Below are 14,298 nucleotides of genomic sequence, written 5' to 3'. Positions count from 1 at the left end.
TGATTTTCATTTTTTTTTAATTAAAGAAACCATCCCTTGACTCATATCTTTTTTTTCCTTTTTTAGGCAATTGGGGTTATGTGACTTGCCAAGGTCACACAGGCTAAATTTGAACTCAGGTCCTCCTGACTTTAGGGCCGGTACTCTATCCACTGCTACACCTAGCTGCCCCCTTTGACTCAAGTCTTAAACAGGCCTATTCACTGAATGAGCTTTGCCTCACTCAAAATGAGACTTCAGAAAGACCTTGGCTTAGAAAGGCCAAGGTCTCCCACTGCATCCTGGGCCATCTCCAGTTGTCCTAATCTATATCTGACCACCGGATCCAGATGGCTCTGGAGGAGAAAGTGAGGCTAGAGACTTTGCAGAGCCCTCCCTCACTCTCAAATCCAATACATTTTCAAGTCATGTCATGACTTCCTGATGTCATGGTCTCCTTTGAGAACGAAGGACAAACCAAAACCACAACAACTTTCTTATTTTACTCTGTCCTACCAAGCCATATGTAGGCATGATTCTGATGCCTGTAATTCAGGTTTGATGCTGTGATGAAATGAGGCACTTACAAGTCACTGAACATTTAACATTTAACAAAAGAGAGGGTTTACTCTGCCCTAATGTACCAAGGATATGCAACAAGGATACTACATTGGCACTCAAGTTTTCTGGATTCACTGCCCCCCCATCACCATCTGGAAACTAGTCTGATCAGTCAGTCATCAAGGTATAGTGACTCATGCGGTTTTGGTCACTGACTACCAGAGGTTGGGACTTTTTATCCCCTCAGCCCAGGAAGCTACATCAGGGAAGATCCAGCCAATATGGTTATATGGAAGAAGGAAGCTGTGTCAGGGTAAGGGAAACTGGGTCCTTGTAACGTTGGTCCCTGACTTCTGTGAAAATCAAAAAGGTCTGTCCTAGGTCTTTGCTTCTCTTTTCTTCCTCTCTGCTCTTTATTGATAACTTTGTCAACAATCATGGATTCAACTGTCATCTCTATGTAGACTAATTCCAGATGTAGAAAGTCAGCTCTCATCTTTATCCTGAGATCCAAACCTGTATCTCCAACTACCAGGGGACATCTCCACCTGAATGTTCAGAGGAATCTCAAACTCAAACTCATTATTTTTCCCCCTAAACCTACTCCTCCCAAATTTCCTATTTTTGTTGAGGGGACTATCATTCTTCTAGTAACCCAGGTTCATAACCTAGGAGCCACTTCTGCTTTTAACTCTCACTATCCACATCCAAATAGTTGCCAAGTGTTGTGTATTCTACATCCTCAGTATCTTTTCATTCATCTCCTCTTGGCTCCCACCTATTTCATGCCTTCATTATTTCTTGCCTAGATTATTACAACAGCGTCCTAATTGCTCTCCATGTTTCCACTCTCTTCTCTCCAATCTATCATTCTAAATTGCAGGTTTGACTATGTCCCCTAGTCTCCCTTTTGCTCAAGACGCTTTAATGGTTCTCACTTGCCTTTAGGATAAAGTTAGTTAGACTGTAGTCTGTCTTTCAAGGATAATTACACATTGCTTCTTTTCCCACACTCTACACTCCAACCTAACTGGGTTACTTTCTGTTCCCTGTTTAGGACATTTTCTCTCTTACCTCTCTACCCTTGCACACATTATCATTCATGCCCGGAATACTAATCCTCATCATCTCTACCTCTGTGAACATTTAGCTTCCTCCAACACTCAGCTTAAATGTCACCTTCTTCAAGAGGTATATTCTAGTTTCCCCAGTTTTTAGTGCCCTTCCCCCCAATTACTCTGCATTTTTTATTAATTAATTTATTTTTAGTTTTCAACATTCACTTCCATAAGCTTTTGAGTTTTAAATTTTCTCCCCTTCCCTCCCTGCCTCCTTCCCCAAGACAGTGTGCAATCTGATATAGGCTCTACATATACATTCCTATTAAACATACTTTCCCATTAGTTATGTTGTAAAGAATTGAAACTAATTGGAGGAATCACAAGAAAGAGGAAACAAAACAAAACAGAAAGGAAAAAAGAGCAAATAGTATGCCTTGATCTTCATTCAAACTCGATAGTTCTTTCTCTGGATGTGGATAGCATTTTCCACATGAGCTGACTTTTGGAGATGTCTTAGATCCTTGCATTGCTGAGAACAGCTAAGTCTAAAAAAGTTGGTCATTGCACAATGTAGCTTCTACAATGCACAATGTTCTCCTGTTTCTGCTCACTTCACTCAGTATCAGTCCATACAAGTCTTTCCAGGTTTTTCTGAAGTCCTCCTGCTCATCATTTCTTAAAGCACAATAGCATTCCATTACATTCACATACCACAACTTGTTCAGCCATTCCCCAATTGATGGGCAAACTTTCAATTTCCAATTCTTTGCTACCACAGAAAGAGTTGCTATAAATATTTTTGTATATGTGGGTCCTTTTCCCATTTTTATGATCTCTTTGGAATACAGCCCTAGAAGTTCTATTGCTGGGTCAAAGGGTACTCTGCATTTTCTTTTGTGCTCCGTTTATACATATCTGGGAAAAGGTTCTGTCCCCCAAGCAGAATGTAAGCTCCTTGAGGGAAAGGACTATATCACTTTTGTATTTCTACCACCAGCATCAAGCATAGTGCCTAGTACATAAGGGTACTTTGTAAATGTGTGTTGATTGGAACAGAAAGGCTTTCTAGATTTTGAGCCAAAAATATAAGAAAGATATCAAGTATGATATGGGAAAATGTTCATTTTAATAAAGTAATATTAACTGTATACACTAATAATATAACATTGGAATTTCTTATTTTAATATTATAAGATTGAGGATGATTTATTTGCATTGTGACAATGGTCTTTAATGCCTTAATATCTGTGCAGTGGCAAAGTACTAAAAAATTAGAATTAATGAGTAGAAAAAAGAGGAACAAGCACTAGACAGAAATCAAGAGATCTAGATTCTTGTCTTGGCTCTCTCACAATCATTTTTATAACCTTATTCACAGTACTTGACTCACTGGGGCTCCTTTTCCTCATCAATAAAATGAGGTAGTTGGACCAGACTATTGCTATAGACCTTTCCAGATTTTAATTCTTTGAGTAAATATGAAATCAATTCATCTGTCATGCCCTTCTACCTAATCTCCTCCATAGCACTTCCCCCTGCCACACACACACACACACACACACACACACACACACACACAATCATTTTTTTTTTCAGAAGTGAAGCTTTTACCAAGCCAGAGAGGAATTACACATAGGAAATGGCACAACTCAAAAATTGCAGAGAAGAGTTCTACACTCAAGGTCAGAATGGGGCACTTTGCTGGGACCAGCCACAGGCTTAATTCATTCTATTATCAGTGATGAGCTAGCAGAAGTCAGAAGAAGTTGGAGGCTCCTGTCAGCATCAGGGCAGCCAAGACCAAGAAAATCACTGACTTTGGGAATTTCTGACTTCTGAGTCCATCCTGTTTCACCATCTCCACCACTGGGGCAACTGTCTTGCCCATTCCAACATGGGCCCTGCTGCATTGATTGGTAGCTGCCTCTCCCAGAACACCATTCAGGAAATTCCCAGCTACCATGCTATATTTCTCTGCAGTGATCTCCATATCACCAACCACTTGATAACATGATCATACCCTATTGTCTCTCCAGTATAATGAATGGGATCTGTTGGGGTGTGTGTGTGTGTGTGTGTGTGTGTGTGTGTGTGTGTGTGTGAAATGGTAATTTGACTCCATGGGGCAGGTAGCTTTCCCCATGTATTTGATACTAATAAAAATCATTCTGAATTTCTATATATTTTAATATGATTAATTTGTTAAAATGTTATTGACTGATAGTGGCTACAAATGAATGTTAAATCCTCCAGGATGATTTATTTGCATTGTGACAATGGTCTTTAATGCCTTAATCCAAAGGCAATTCATGATGAAATTTTTCGGCAAGGTGGATGAAATGTTTGGGGCAATAGGAGCTTTCAGTATCCTCTCAACTGACACCACATAGATGATTGTTCACTCTGCCTACCATCAAGATTAGCTCTGCTCTTCATGATTGACAAGCACTGAATATAAATCTTGTCCCACAGTCACCGCTTATAGTAAGTGATGCCATGTGCAATTAGAGCATTAAGATTGCCCAGAAAGACATAATACCTCATCTGAAAGTATGTTAATTCCTCTGGAAGAGTTTTAAGAGACAAGATCTTAGACCCAAGGGATAGATAAATCTCATGTAAAGAATTAAAAAAAAATACTTAACTGGAGTGGGGACTGCTGCCATCTTTCTGCTGCTCTTTGACTTGTAGGCAAAGCAGAGGTTTAGCCATAATCCATACCATCTACATTCTCTGTCAGTCCTATTCTTTTCTGTGACCAAACAAGAGGCTTCTTCATTCTTTCTGAGCTTGACTCCTGGGAAGACACAGCTGCATCCACTTGCTCCATTGTCCTGCTTGATATGCAGCTGGTAAGCTGCAAAATATTCTGTTAAGTAAGCTGGATCAGTGCGACTCCTGGAGATATACAGATTTGTAATTTATTTCTATCCTATGTAAGTTGAAAACTATGGCATAATAGAAATGAGTGAACCTTGAATCAGAAGACTTTGATTCAGGTCCTGGCTCTGAAATTTTCTTGCTTTGCCAGCTTTTCATCATCCACAGCATGGTCTTCTTAGCCAATAAGAAAAATGTGTTGCTGGGATCACTCCTCTCAGTAATTTATTCACCTACTGACCTTTTGCTTTCTGATTCAATCCCTACACCTAGGCACAAATCTCAGAGAGTTCTGATGTGTTGGGGCTTCTTTGGGTTCTCCTTCTGATGGGTTCCCTTGTCTTAGATATTATGGACAATGAGGTGGGACAAGAGTCAGCTATTCTTTTTTTTTTTAAGACTCAACTATTCTTGACGATGACTAATATCTCCTATTATGCTTTTTTATGGATGCTGTGAAAAAAAAAACCCTTTTTGGTAACCTTTATATGCTCCTTTTGACTTATTACGAATGCTAATATGATTACATGCTTATGTCTATGGTTATTGTTAAGAATTAAAATCTCAATTTATAGAGGTCAATGATGAAGGGTTTATATGTTTGTATCGAGCTAGTTATTTCCTCAAACATCCACATGATTGCAAGTTTTTGCTAAATATTGGAATTATATGTTACAGCCTGGTGGAAAATGATACTAATTGTACCGATTGAGATTCAACAAGCCCAATGATCTATATGTCATTGGCTGAAATATTTCAAGATTTTTCTTGCTACGAAGGGAGCCCCTAAATAATGTAAAAGTAGTATACATAATTTGTGACAAAGAATGTAGGAATGGTATTCGTCACAAATACTTCAAAGCCCACCTCAAACATGAAGGCAAACACTCTATGCAACCTTCCTGGCAGCATCTTGTTCACTCTTCTTTTAGTAATATATACCATTTTATTTTATTATATGTGTATGTCTTCTTTTCCTTATAAGAACAGTGCCCTTTCCATTCTGTCTGTTCATTCTCCACCCTGCACATGGAGCCAAGAAAAGTTGTGCTAGGAGTATAGACAGGAAATGAGGAAAGATATAATTGTGGCAAAGAGGGGTCCTCAACTAAAGGTCAGGGAAATGAAGAGGTGGCAGAACAATGGTGTGATGACTGGTGGGTCTATCCTGCTCTGAGCTGGCCTACTCTGAGCAAGAAAAAGTCAAAGAACTCTACCAGCTGCCAGATAGATGACAGTGAGGTTTGAAAAAGTACTATCTTTGTGAGTTTCAGTTCATACTAGATCTAGAGACAACTCAGCATCTCATCCTTTTACTACTCTGTTCCCCTCCCCTGCCACTGAGTTTCTGAATCTGTATTTGGAGCTCTATTTCAGGCAACATCAGGTTAGACAATAATTTTCTAGCTTGTCTTAATGAGCATTTGAGCACTCAAAAGGTAGAGGAACCTATGAGCATAACTGATACCCTGGATCTGATTCTCACCAACAAGGAGGAACTGGTTGGTGAAATAAATATTAGTAAAGTAAATTAAGTAAAAATTAGGGTGATCATATGGGGAAGTGACCACTCCATCTTGGAATGTGTGATAGAGTAGAGCTGGGCCTCGAATGTTAATTAAGCACTAACTATATACAAGTCACTATGCTAAACACTGGATATATAGTGATAAAAGTGAAATTGTCCCTGTCCTCAAGGAGCTTACATGACAGTCAAGGGAAACAACATGCACATACATAGGTGTATACAAAATACAAAATAGATACAAGATAATTTTGGATGGAAGACACACCATTGGGGGGGATCATAAAAAGCTTCCAGGAAAAAGTGCAGTTTAAGCTGAGCCTTAAAGGAAACTAGAGAATCTAAGAAGTGGAGGGAGTTTATTCTAGGAAGGAAGAATGCTAAATACAAAGCAAAAAGATGTGAGATATCGTGCCATATATGAAGGAGGGAAAATAAGGGTAGTTTGAATGGATTGTGATACATCCATATAAATAGATAATAATGCTGGAAAGGAAGATTGGAGTTAGGGTGTGATGAACTTTAAATGCTAAATAGAATATATTTGAATCTTGAAGTAATAGGGAGTCATTGGAATTTGCTAAACAAGGGAATGGTATAGTCAGATCTGTAATTCAAGAAAATCACCTTGGTGGCTGTGTGTATGACAGATAGGAGAGGAAAGGGATTTAAAGTGGGGAAGTCAGTTAGCAGACTATTGCAAAAATCCAGGCAAGAAGTGATGAGCATCTGATCAAGGGTAATGGCTATTTGAGTGATATATGTGAATGACAGAGGCAAGCCTAGCACCAGCACTCTCTTGGTTCAATTTTGGGATGAAATGAAATACTTAAAAGTCACTGAGCAATAAACATTATATAAAAAAAGAAAGTCACTGAACATTTAACAAAAAGAATTTATACTTTGCCCTAACACAGTCAAGATGTGCAAAAAAAGAGATATGTAGCATTTATCTTCAGTTTTGGTACATGAAACCTCCTTTGCCTCTTTTGAGTTTTGTAAACTAAGTGCTTATAGGAGGAATCAGTGATAGCAATTCAGTGGTGTCTTGTGATGTTTCTTAGATTTTCTAGGTAGGCTCAATGAACTAAAAGGTGAGAAATACCTCCAAGTATACTTAGGCCCTTTATATTGTGTGTGAGCCTCTAACACAAGGGTTACACACATGTATTCTTTTCTCCTAGGACATGATGACCATATGCAAGGATCCCTGGGGGCTGCATATTGACTTAGAAAATCATAAAGTGACATTGTTGTTGTTCAGCTGTGTCCAATTTTTCATGAATCCATTTGGGGTTTTCTTGGCAAAGATACTACAGTGGTTTGTCATTTCATTTTCCAGTGGACTAAGGTAAACTGAGATTAAATGACTTGCCCAGGGTCACACAACTAGTAAGTGTATGAGGCTAGATTTGAATACAGTCCCTCCTGACTCCAGGCCCAGCACTCTATCCACTGAGCTATTTAGCTGCCTCAAACCAAGTAACATTATTTATGTTCTATTGTATTTTTACTTCTTTTGCTAAATATTTCCTAATTACATTTTCAGTCTGGTTCCCAAGCCATCAAAACAATTTTCCTAAAGCTCAAGTCTGATCATGTCACCCCATTATTCAATAAACTCCCTACTACCTCTAATATGAACTCTTTTTTTTTGGCGTTCAACGTTCTTCATGGCCTGAGCCCATCCTATCTTTCCGGTTTTATTACATATGAGCCCCCTCCATGCTTTGCATGTTCTAGTCTTATTGTCCTACTTGCTGTTCTTCACACATGACACTCCATCTCCTATCTCTGGGCTTTTGTACAAAGATTTTCCTCCATGCTTAGAATGCTCCCCCTCTTCATCTCAGCTTCTAGTTTCTATCAAGTGCCACCTTCTACATAAAGCATTTCCTGTTTCTCTGTCATTATTGTCTCCCCTCCCCTCATCCTGAAGGGTCACCTTGCATATGCTTTGTATGTGTTTTTTTATATGTCTATGAGAACTGATTAGCAATCTGAGACTTGGAGCTCTGATGAACAAGTATCCCTCCTCAACACTGAGAGCAATTTAGGACAACCATGTCTTTTGAAGTAGAAGACACATTTGAGTCAAACTTGGGAGTTTGTAAAGGCACATACAGTCTAAGAGACATGAAAGAAGAAAGAGTGGGAACTTCAAAAACTGGGCAATGACAATGGGAAGACAGCACCCCCAGCCTTTCTTAACACCCAATGAGCTGAGCCAGAAATAATTGCTATCATAGAGTAAAGGCAATAAACAAAAGGAGAAACTGAAAAGAGAAACTGATAGGAGAAAGTGAAAAGAAAGCTAAATTTTGACAGAGATGGAAGAAATCAAAAAGGGCCTTTATCTTGCTATGGACATCTCAGAGCTGAAGATTCAGGCTGAAACTGTAGATTTGTACTCACCCTTTTAAGGACTGAGGGAAGTTCCAGAAATGTCTCTTCTTTCCCTGACTATCCCTCTTGTGCCTCTCTTGTTACGGGCATGGTAATACACTCTCATCTCTTCTTTTCCTAAACATGTTCTGTATCTTGATTTTTCATTCAGACATCAAGAGAAAAGGGATTAACTAGAGATAAACTAAATTTAAATTATAGCAGAGAGGCACATCTCTGCCTTAGGGTTAGAAATTTTCCTAACTGGGAGTTCTGAGACATTGTAATTACATTCCTAATTTTTCATTTGATACAAGTTCCATCTGATAAAATTTCATAATTTGATACAAACTCCATGACACAGAAAAGGAGGGGACCATATTTTATAACATTTATCTCACCTTTTACAAGTGTGTGACTGATTAAATCTCCTTAGAGAAGGGGAGGTAGGAAGGAGAAATTGGTGGCTGAAAAAAAGATTACAGCATAAACCACCACCAACAGCCTCTTCTCTAATCCCAGGGAAAAGAGAGGCATGGACTGGTAAGGATATAGCCCAGACCAGTCCAGCAGGAAGAAGGGAGAAGAAAGGATCAAGTACTGGCCAGCCATCTATCATAGGAGGTTCCACAGGAACCTCCAATGATGTTAAAGCTATATGTATATGCGTTATCTCCCCTATAAGAATGTAAGTTGCTTGAGAGCAAAGATTGTTCTTTGTTTTTGCATTTCTAGTTTCTAGTACTATACCTGGAACTGTAGGCACTTAATAAATGGTTATGATAATAGCAACCACAAAAACTAACACTTCCCTTTAGTTGTGAAATATTTTCACATATATAATCTCATTAATTCTTTTTTTTCTTTTTTCTTTTTTTTTTAATTTTTAACATGTGTTTTTAAAACTTTGGGTTACAAATTTTCTCCCTTCCTCCCTCCCCACCCATCCTCATTGAAAAGACAAGCATCTTGATACAGGTTATAGATGTGTAGTCATGCAAAACACTTTCATAGTAGACATGTTGTGAAAAACTAAGTATATTTCCCTTCATCCTATCCTACCCCCCACATTTATTCTATTCTCTCTTTTGACCCTGTCCGTCCTCAGAAGTGTTTGCTTTTGATTATCCCCTCCCCCAATCTGCCCTCCCCTCTATCAACCCCCTACTCTCTTGTCCCCTTTCCCCCTTAATTTCCTATAGGGTAAGATAGATTTCCATACCGCATTGTGTATGTTATTCCCTCCTTAAGCTAAATCCTATGAGAATAAGATTCACTCATTCCCTCGCACCTTCCCCCACTTCCCCTCCACTATAAAAGCCTTTTCTTGTCTGTTTCATGTGAGATAATTTATCCCATTCTACTTCTCCCTTTCTCCTTCTCCCAGTATAATCTTCTCTCACCCCTTAATTTTATTTTCCAGATATCATCCCTTCATCTTCAACTCACCCTGTGCCCTCTATCTATTTATACATATATATAATTTTTTTCCCTCCCACTATCCTAATACTGACAAAGGACTCGTGAATTACAAATATCATCTTTCCCTGCAGGAATGTAAACAGTTCAACCTTAATAAGTCTCTTATGAATTTTCTTTCCTGTTTACCTCCTCCATGTTTCACTTGCATTTTGTATTTGAAAGTTAGATATTATATTCAGCTCTGGTCTCCTATTTCATTGAATGACTGTTTTTTAACCTGAAGGATTATACTCAGTTTTCCTGGGTAGGTGATTCTCAATTGTAGTCCTATCTCCTTTGCCCTCTGGAATATCATACTCCATGCCCTTCGGTCCCTTAATGTAGAAGCTGCTAAATCTTGTGTTATCCTGATTGTGTTTCCACAATCCTAGAATTGTTTCTTTCTGGCTGCCTGCAATATTTTCTTCTTGACCTGAGAATTCTGGAATTTGGCTACAGTATTCCTAGGAGTTTTCCTTTGGGGATCTCTTTCAGGAGGTGATTGGTGGATTGTTTCAATTTCTATTTTGCCCTCTGGTTCTAAAATATCAGGGCAGTTTTCCTTGATAATTTCTTGAAAAATGATGTCTAGGCTCTTTTTTTGATCATGGCTTTCAGATAGTCCAATAACTTTTAAATTCTCTCTCCTGAATCTATTTTCCAGGTCAGTTGTTTTTCCAATTAGATATTTCACATTCTCTTCTATTTTTTAATTCTTTTGGATTGGTGTTACAGTGCCTTGATTTCTCAAATTGTCTCTAGCTTCCAATTACTCTATTCTAATTTTTAAGGAGGTATTTTCTTCAGTAAGCTTTTGGACTTCCCTTTCCATTTGACCAATTTTGCTTTTTAGGGCATTCTTCTCCTCATTGGCTCTTTGGCCTCTTTTGCCATTTGTGTTAGGCTATTTTTAAGGTGTTATTTTCTTCAGTATATTTTTGGGTCTCCTTTAGCATCACTCTCAGTTTTTCCTCTACTTCTCTTAATTGCTCCTCAAAATCCTTTTTGAGCTCTTCCATGGCCTGGGACCAATTCATATTTTTCTTTGGATGTAGGAGCTTTGGCTTCGTTATCTTCTTCTGGTTGTGTGTTTTGATCTTCTTTGTCACCAAAGTAAGATAATATAGTCTGACTCTTTTTGTGATGCTTGCTCATGATCCTGGCCAATTACTTGAGTTATAAACTCTTTGTTAAGGTAGGGCTCTGCTTCCAGTATGGAGAATGTACTGTCCCAAGCTTCAGGGGTTTTGCGTAGCTGTTTTCAGAGGTACTTCTAGGGATCTGTAAATTTTCAGTTCTTCCAAGGTGCTATGATCAAGGGCGAGGTGTTTACTCCTTTCCTGGCCTGTGCTCTGGTCTATGAGTGACCACAAGCACTCTTTTCTGTCTTGGAACTGTGAGGAGGATTTCCTTTCCACCTCCACTACAAGCTCACTACACCAGCGCTCCTCCTTACCCCAGGACCGCCACCCAGAATTGTGACCCAGATCCAACCATGGGCAAAGCAAGAGAATCCTGCACCAGCAGAGAGATCCCTGCAATTCCCCTCTGATCAGCCACTCAATTGCCCCTCAGTCTGTGGACTGGAAGCCCAGGAGGCAGCTGCCACCCTGGGGCTGAGCTTGGGGAATGAGGCTGGAACTCTACCGTGCTTCTCTCTCACCACCACAAAAACAGACTTTTACCAGTGACTTTCTAAGTTGTCTTTGGCGTTCATGGGTTGAGAAGTCTGGAAACAGCCATAGCTGCCCGCGATTCAGTCCTATGAGGCCTGCTCCAGGGTCGCTGTGGCTTGCACACCCACACCGAACTCCATTCCTTTCCCAGCCTGGCATGATATACCTTTCTGATCAACCATCCGGGTTATCTTGGGCTGGAAATTTGTTTCACTCTGTCTTTTTGTGGGTTCTGCTGCTTTAGAATTTGTTTAGAGCCATTTTTTTATAGGTATTTGGAGGAGTTTAGGGGAGAGCTCAAGCAAGTCACTGCTTTTACTCTACCATCTTGGCTCCACCCCCTAACCTTATTAATTCTTACAACTCTGTAGACAAATGGCATGGGTCATGAAAAAAAATCCTTGATTGAACAACATAAATCCATTGCCTGCATCTGCCTTAAACAGATACCCACTGAATACTGTTTTGCTTGGATCTCTTTGGTGGAAAAGAAAGAAGACTATATAAAAAGATTTTTGAATCTTTACAAATATTGTATGTTCAGATAAAGTATGCTTCAAAATACCTAAACCTCAAATACATATATTAAGAGGGAAAAAATATGACACAGTTCTCAAGCCATGTTACCCTGCCCCTATGATTCTACTGAGTTAGCCCCCAAAGAATGAATTTGATTAGTTGTATACTCTTTGAATTCTCTAAGCCAGGGGTGGGGGACCTGTGGCCTTGAGGCCACATGTGGCCTTCTAGGTCCTTGGGTGTGGCCTTTTAACTGAGTCCAAGTTTTACAGAACAAATCTTTTTATCAAGGGGATTTGTTCTGTGAAATTTGGATTCAGTCAAAGGGCTATACTTGATGACCTAGAAGGTCAAATGTGGCCTTGAGGCTGCAGGTTCCCCACCCCTGCCTATGCCCTAGTCATTACCAATATTACTAATAGGCCCATCAGTAATGTGAGCACAACTATCCTTTCTTAGTTTCTGGGATGCTTCACTATCCTGGTACTCAGTTTAATCAGAGTATTCATTAGGCACCGAATATGTATCAGGCACTGGTGCTTGGGGCTAGGGATACAGAAACAAAAATAAAACAGGCCTTGCCCTCAGCGAGCTTACATTCTACAGGGGAAGTACCACATATACAGATAAAGATATACAAATTATGTACAAAGTAAATACAAATCAGTTTCATGGAGAGGAAGAGCACTAACAACTGGGGTGTGTGTGTGTGTGTGTGTGTGTGTGTGTGTGTGTGTGTGTGTTGGGGGAGGGAGGAGGAGGACAGATCAGGAAAGGCATTCATTATTAGGTGACATTTGAACTGTGCTCTGAAGGAAGTTAAGTATTCTAAGAAAAGTAAGGAGGAAGAATATTGTAGGTATAGTGGCCAGCCTGTACACATAAGAGTACATGTTGAAAAGCAAATAGGCCAGTTTGATTGGAATGTAGAATGTATGGGGGTGGGAAGGGGAATGAGATCTAAATCCGGAAAGATAGCTTGGAATTAAATTGTGGAGGATTTTAAATGTCAGATAGGAAATTTGTATTTTATCCTAGAGGCAATAAGAATCACTGAAGTTTCTTGCATCAGGGAATAATTTGGTCAGATTCGTTGATATCTGTAGTGGCCATTAATGGGATTTAGGGGCTATGTGAAAGTCAAGAATTGAAGATGACTCGAAGCCTGCTTGCAAACCTGGATGACTGGAAGGCTGGTAGTGCCATTACAAGAAATAGGAAAGTTAGGAGAGGATTGGGAAGATAATGAGTTCTGTTTTGCTTAATGTGAGGCACCTTTGGGACCTCAAAGTGGAGATGTCCCAAAAGCAGTTGGTCATGCAGAATTGGAGCTCAGGAGAAAGATGACGGCTGAATGTGGATGTAGATTTGGAAGCCGGCATAGGGGAAATAGAGATCACCCTGATGCCAGGAAGATCTCTGTTCATGTCCACTTCAGTCAAATACTGGCTGTGTGACCCTAGGCAAAACACATAATCTCTTGGTGTTCTAAGCTGGAGGTGTCAATCACACAGCCAACAACACTCCTTGGCGTGGCCTGAACTATATGAAAATGCAATTGGGAAATATTCAACAAAATAAATAAAAATACAGATAACATTACATTTTAAATCTAAGTCAATAAACTACGTTACAAGGATCCCTAAGTGGAAATTAGGAGCCCCATTCTTACTTGAGTTTGACACCACTACTCTAGGCAACTCTCTCACAGCCATGTGTTGCAGGGAAAGTGCTGATGTGCAGATAGGGAAAGTTCCCTATACCAATGAAATCTCAGGTCTAGTTCTATTATGCATAGAGATGATAACTGTACTCATGTGAGATGAGGAGGAGGAGACAGAGAGACAGAGACAGAGACAGAGAGACAGACAGAGACAAAGAGAGATGAAAAGAGACAGACACAAGGAGAGACAGACAGAGAGATAGAGAGACAGAGAGAGAGGCAGAGAGAGACAGAGACAGAGACAGAAAGAAACTAGAGAGAAGTGGGCTCAGAACATAGCCTTGGGCTACATTCAAAGCTGGGGGAGGTGGGGATTGGTGAGCTGAATCATGACACAACAAAGGAGATTGAGAAGAAATGATAACATAAGAGGAGAAATAAGATTGTAGTGTTATAAAAACCTAGTGAGGAAAGAACATCTAGAAGGGGGAAGTAGTCAGTAGTGTCCAAATGATATCTGAGAAAATATTCATTGGATCTAACAGATCATTTATTGATCCTTTTATGTTTCTTTCAATAGATTATTTT

Source organism: Vombatus ursinus, unplaced genomic scaffold, assembly GCF_900497805.2.
Source record: "Vombatus ursinus unplaced genomic scaffold, bare-nosed wombat genome assembly UNPS02014830.1, whole genome shotgun sequence".
Taxonomy (NCBI): domain Eukaryota; kingdom Metazoa; phylum Chordata; class Mammalia; order Diprotodontia; family Vombatidae; genus Vombatus; species Vombatus ursinus.
The sequence above is the reverse complement of the archived record's forward strand: the minus strand, read 5'-3'. Positions refer to the sequence as shown.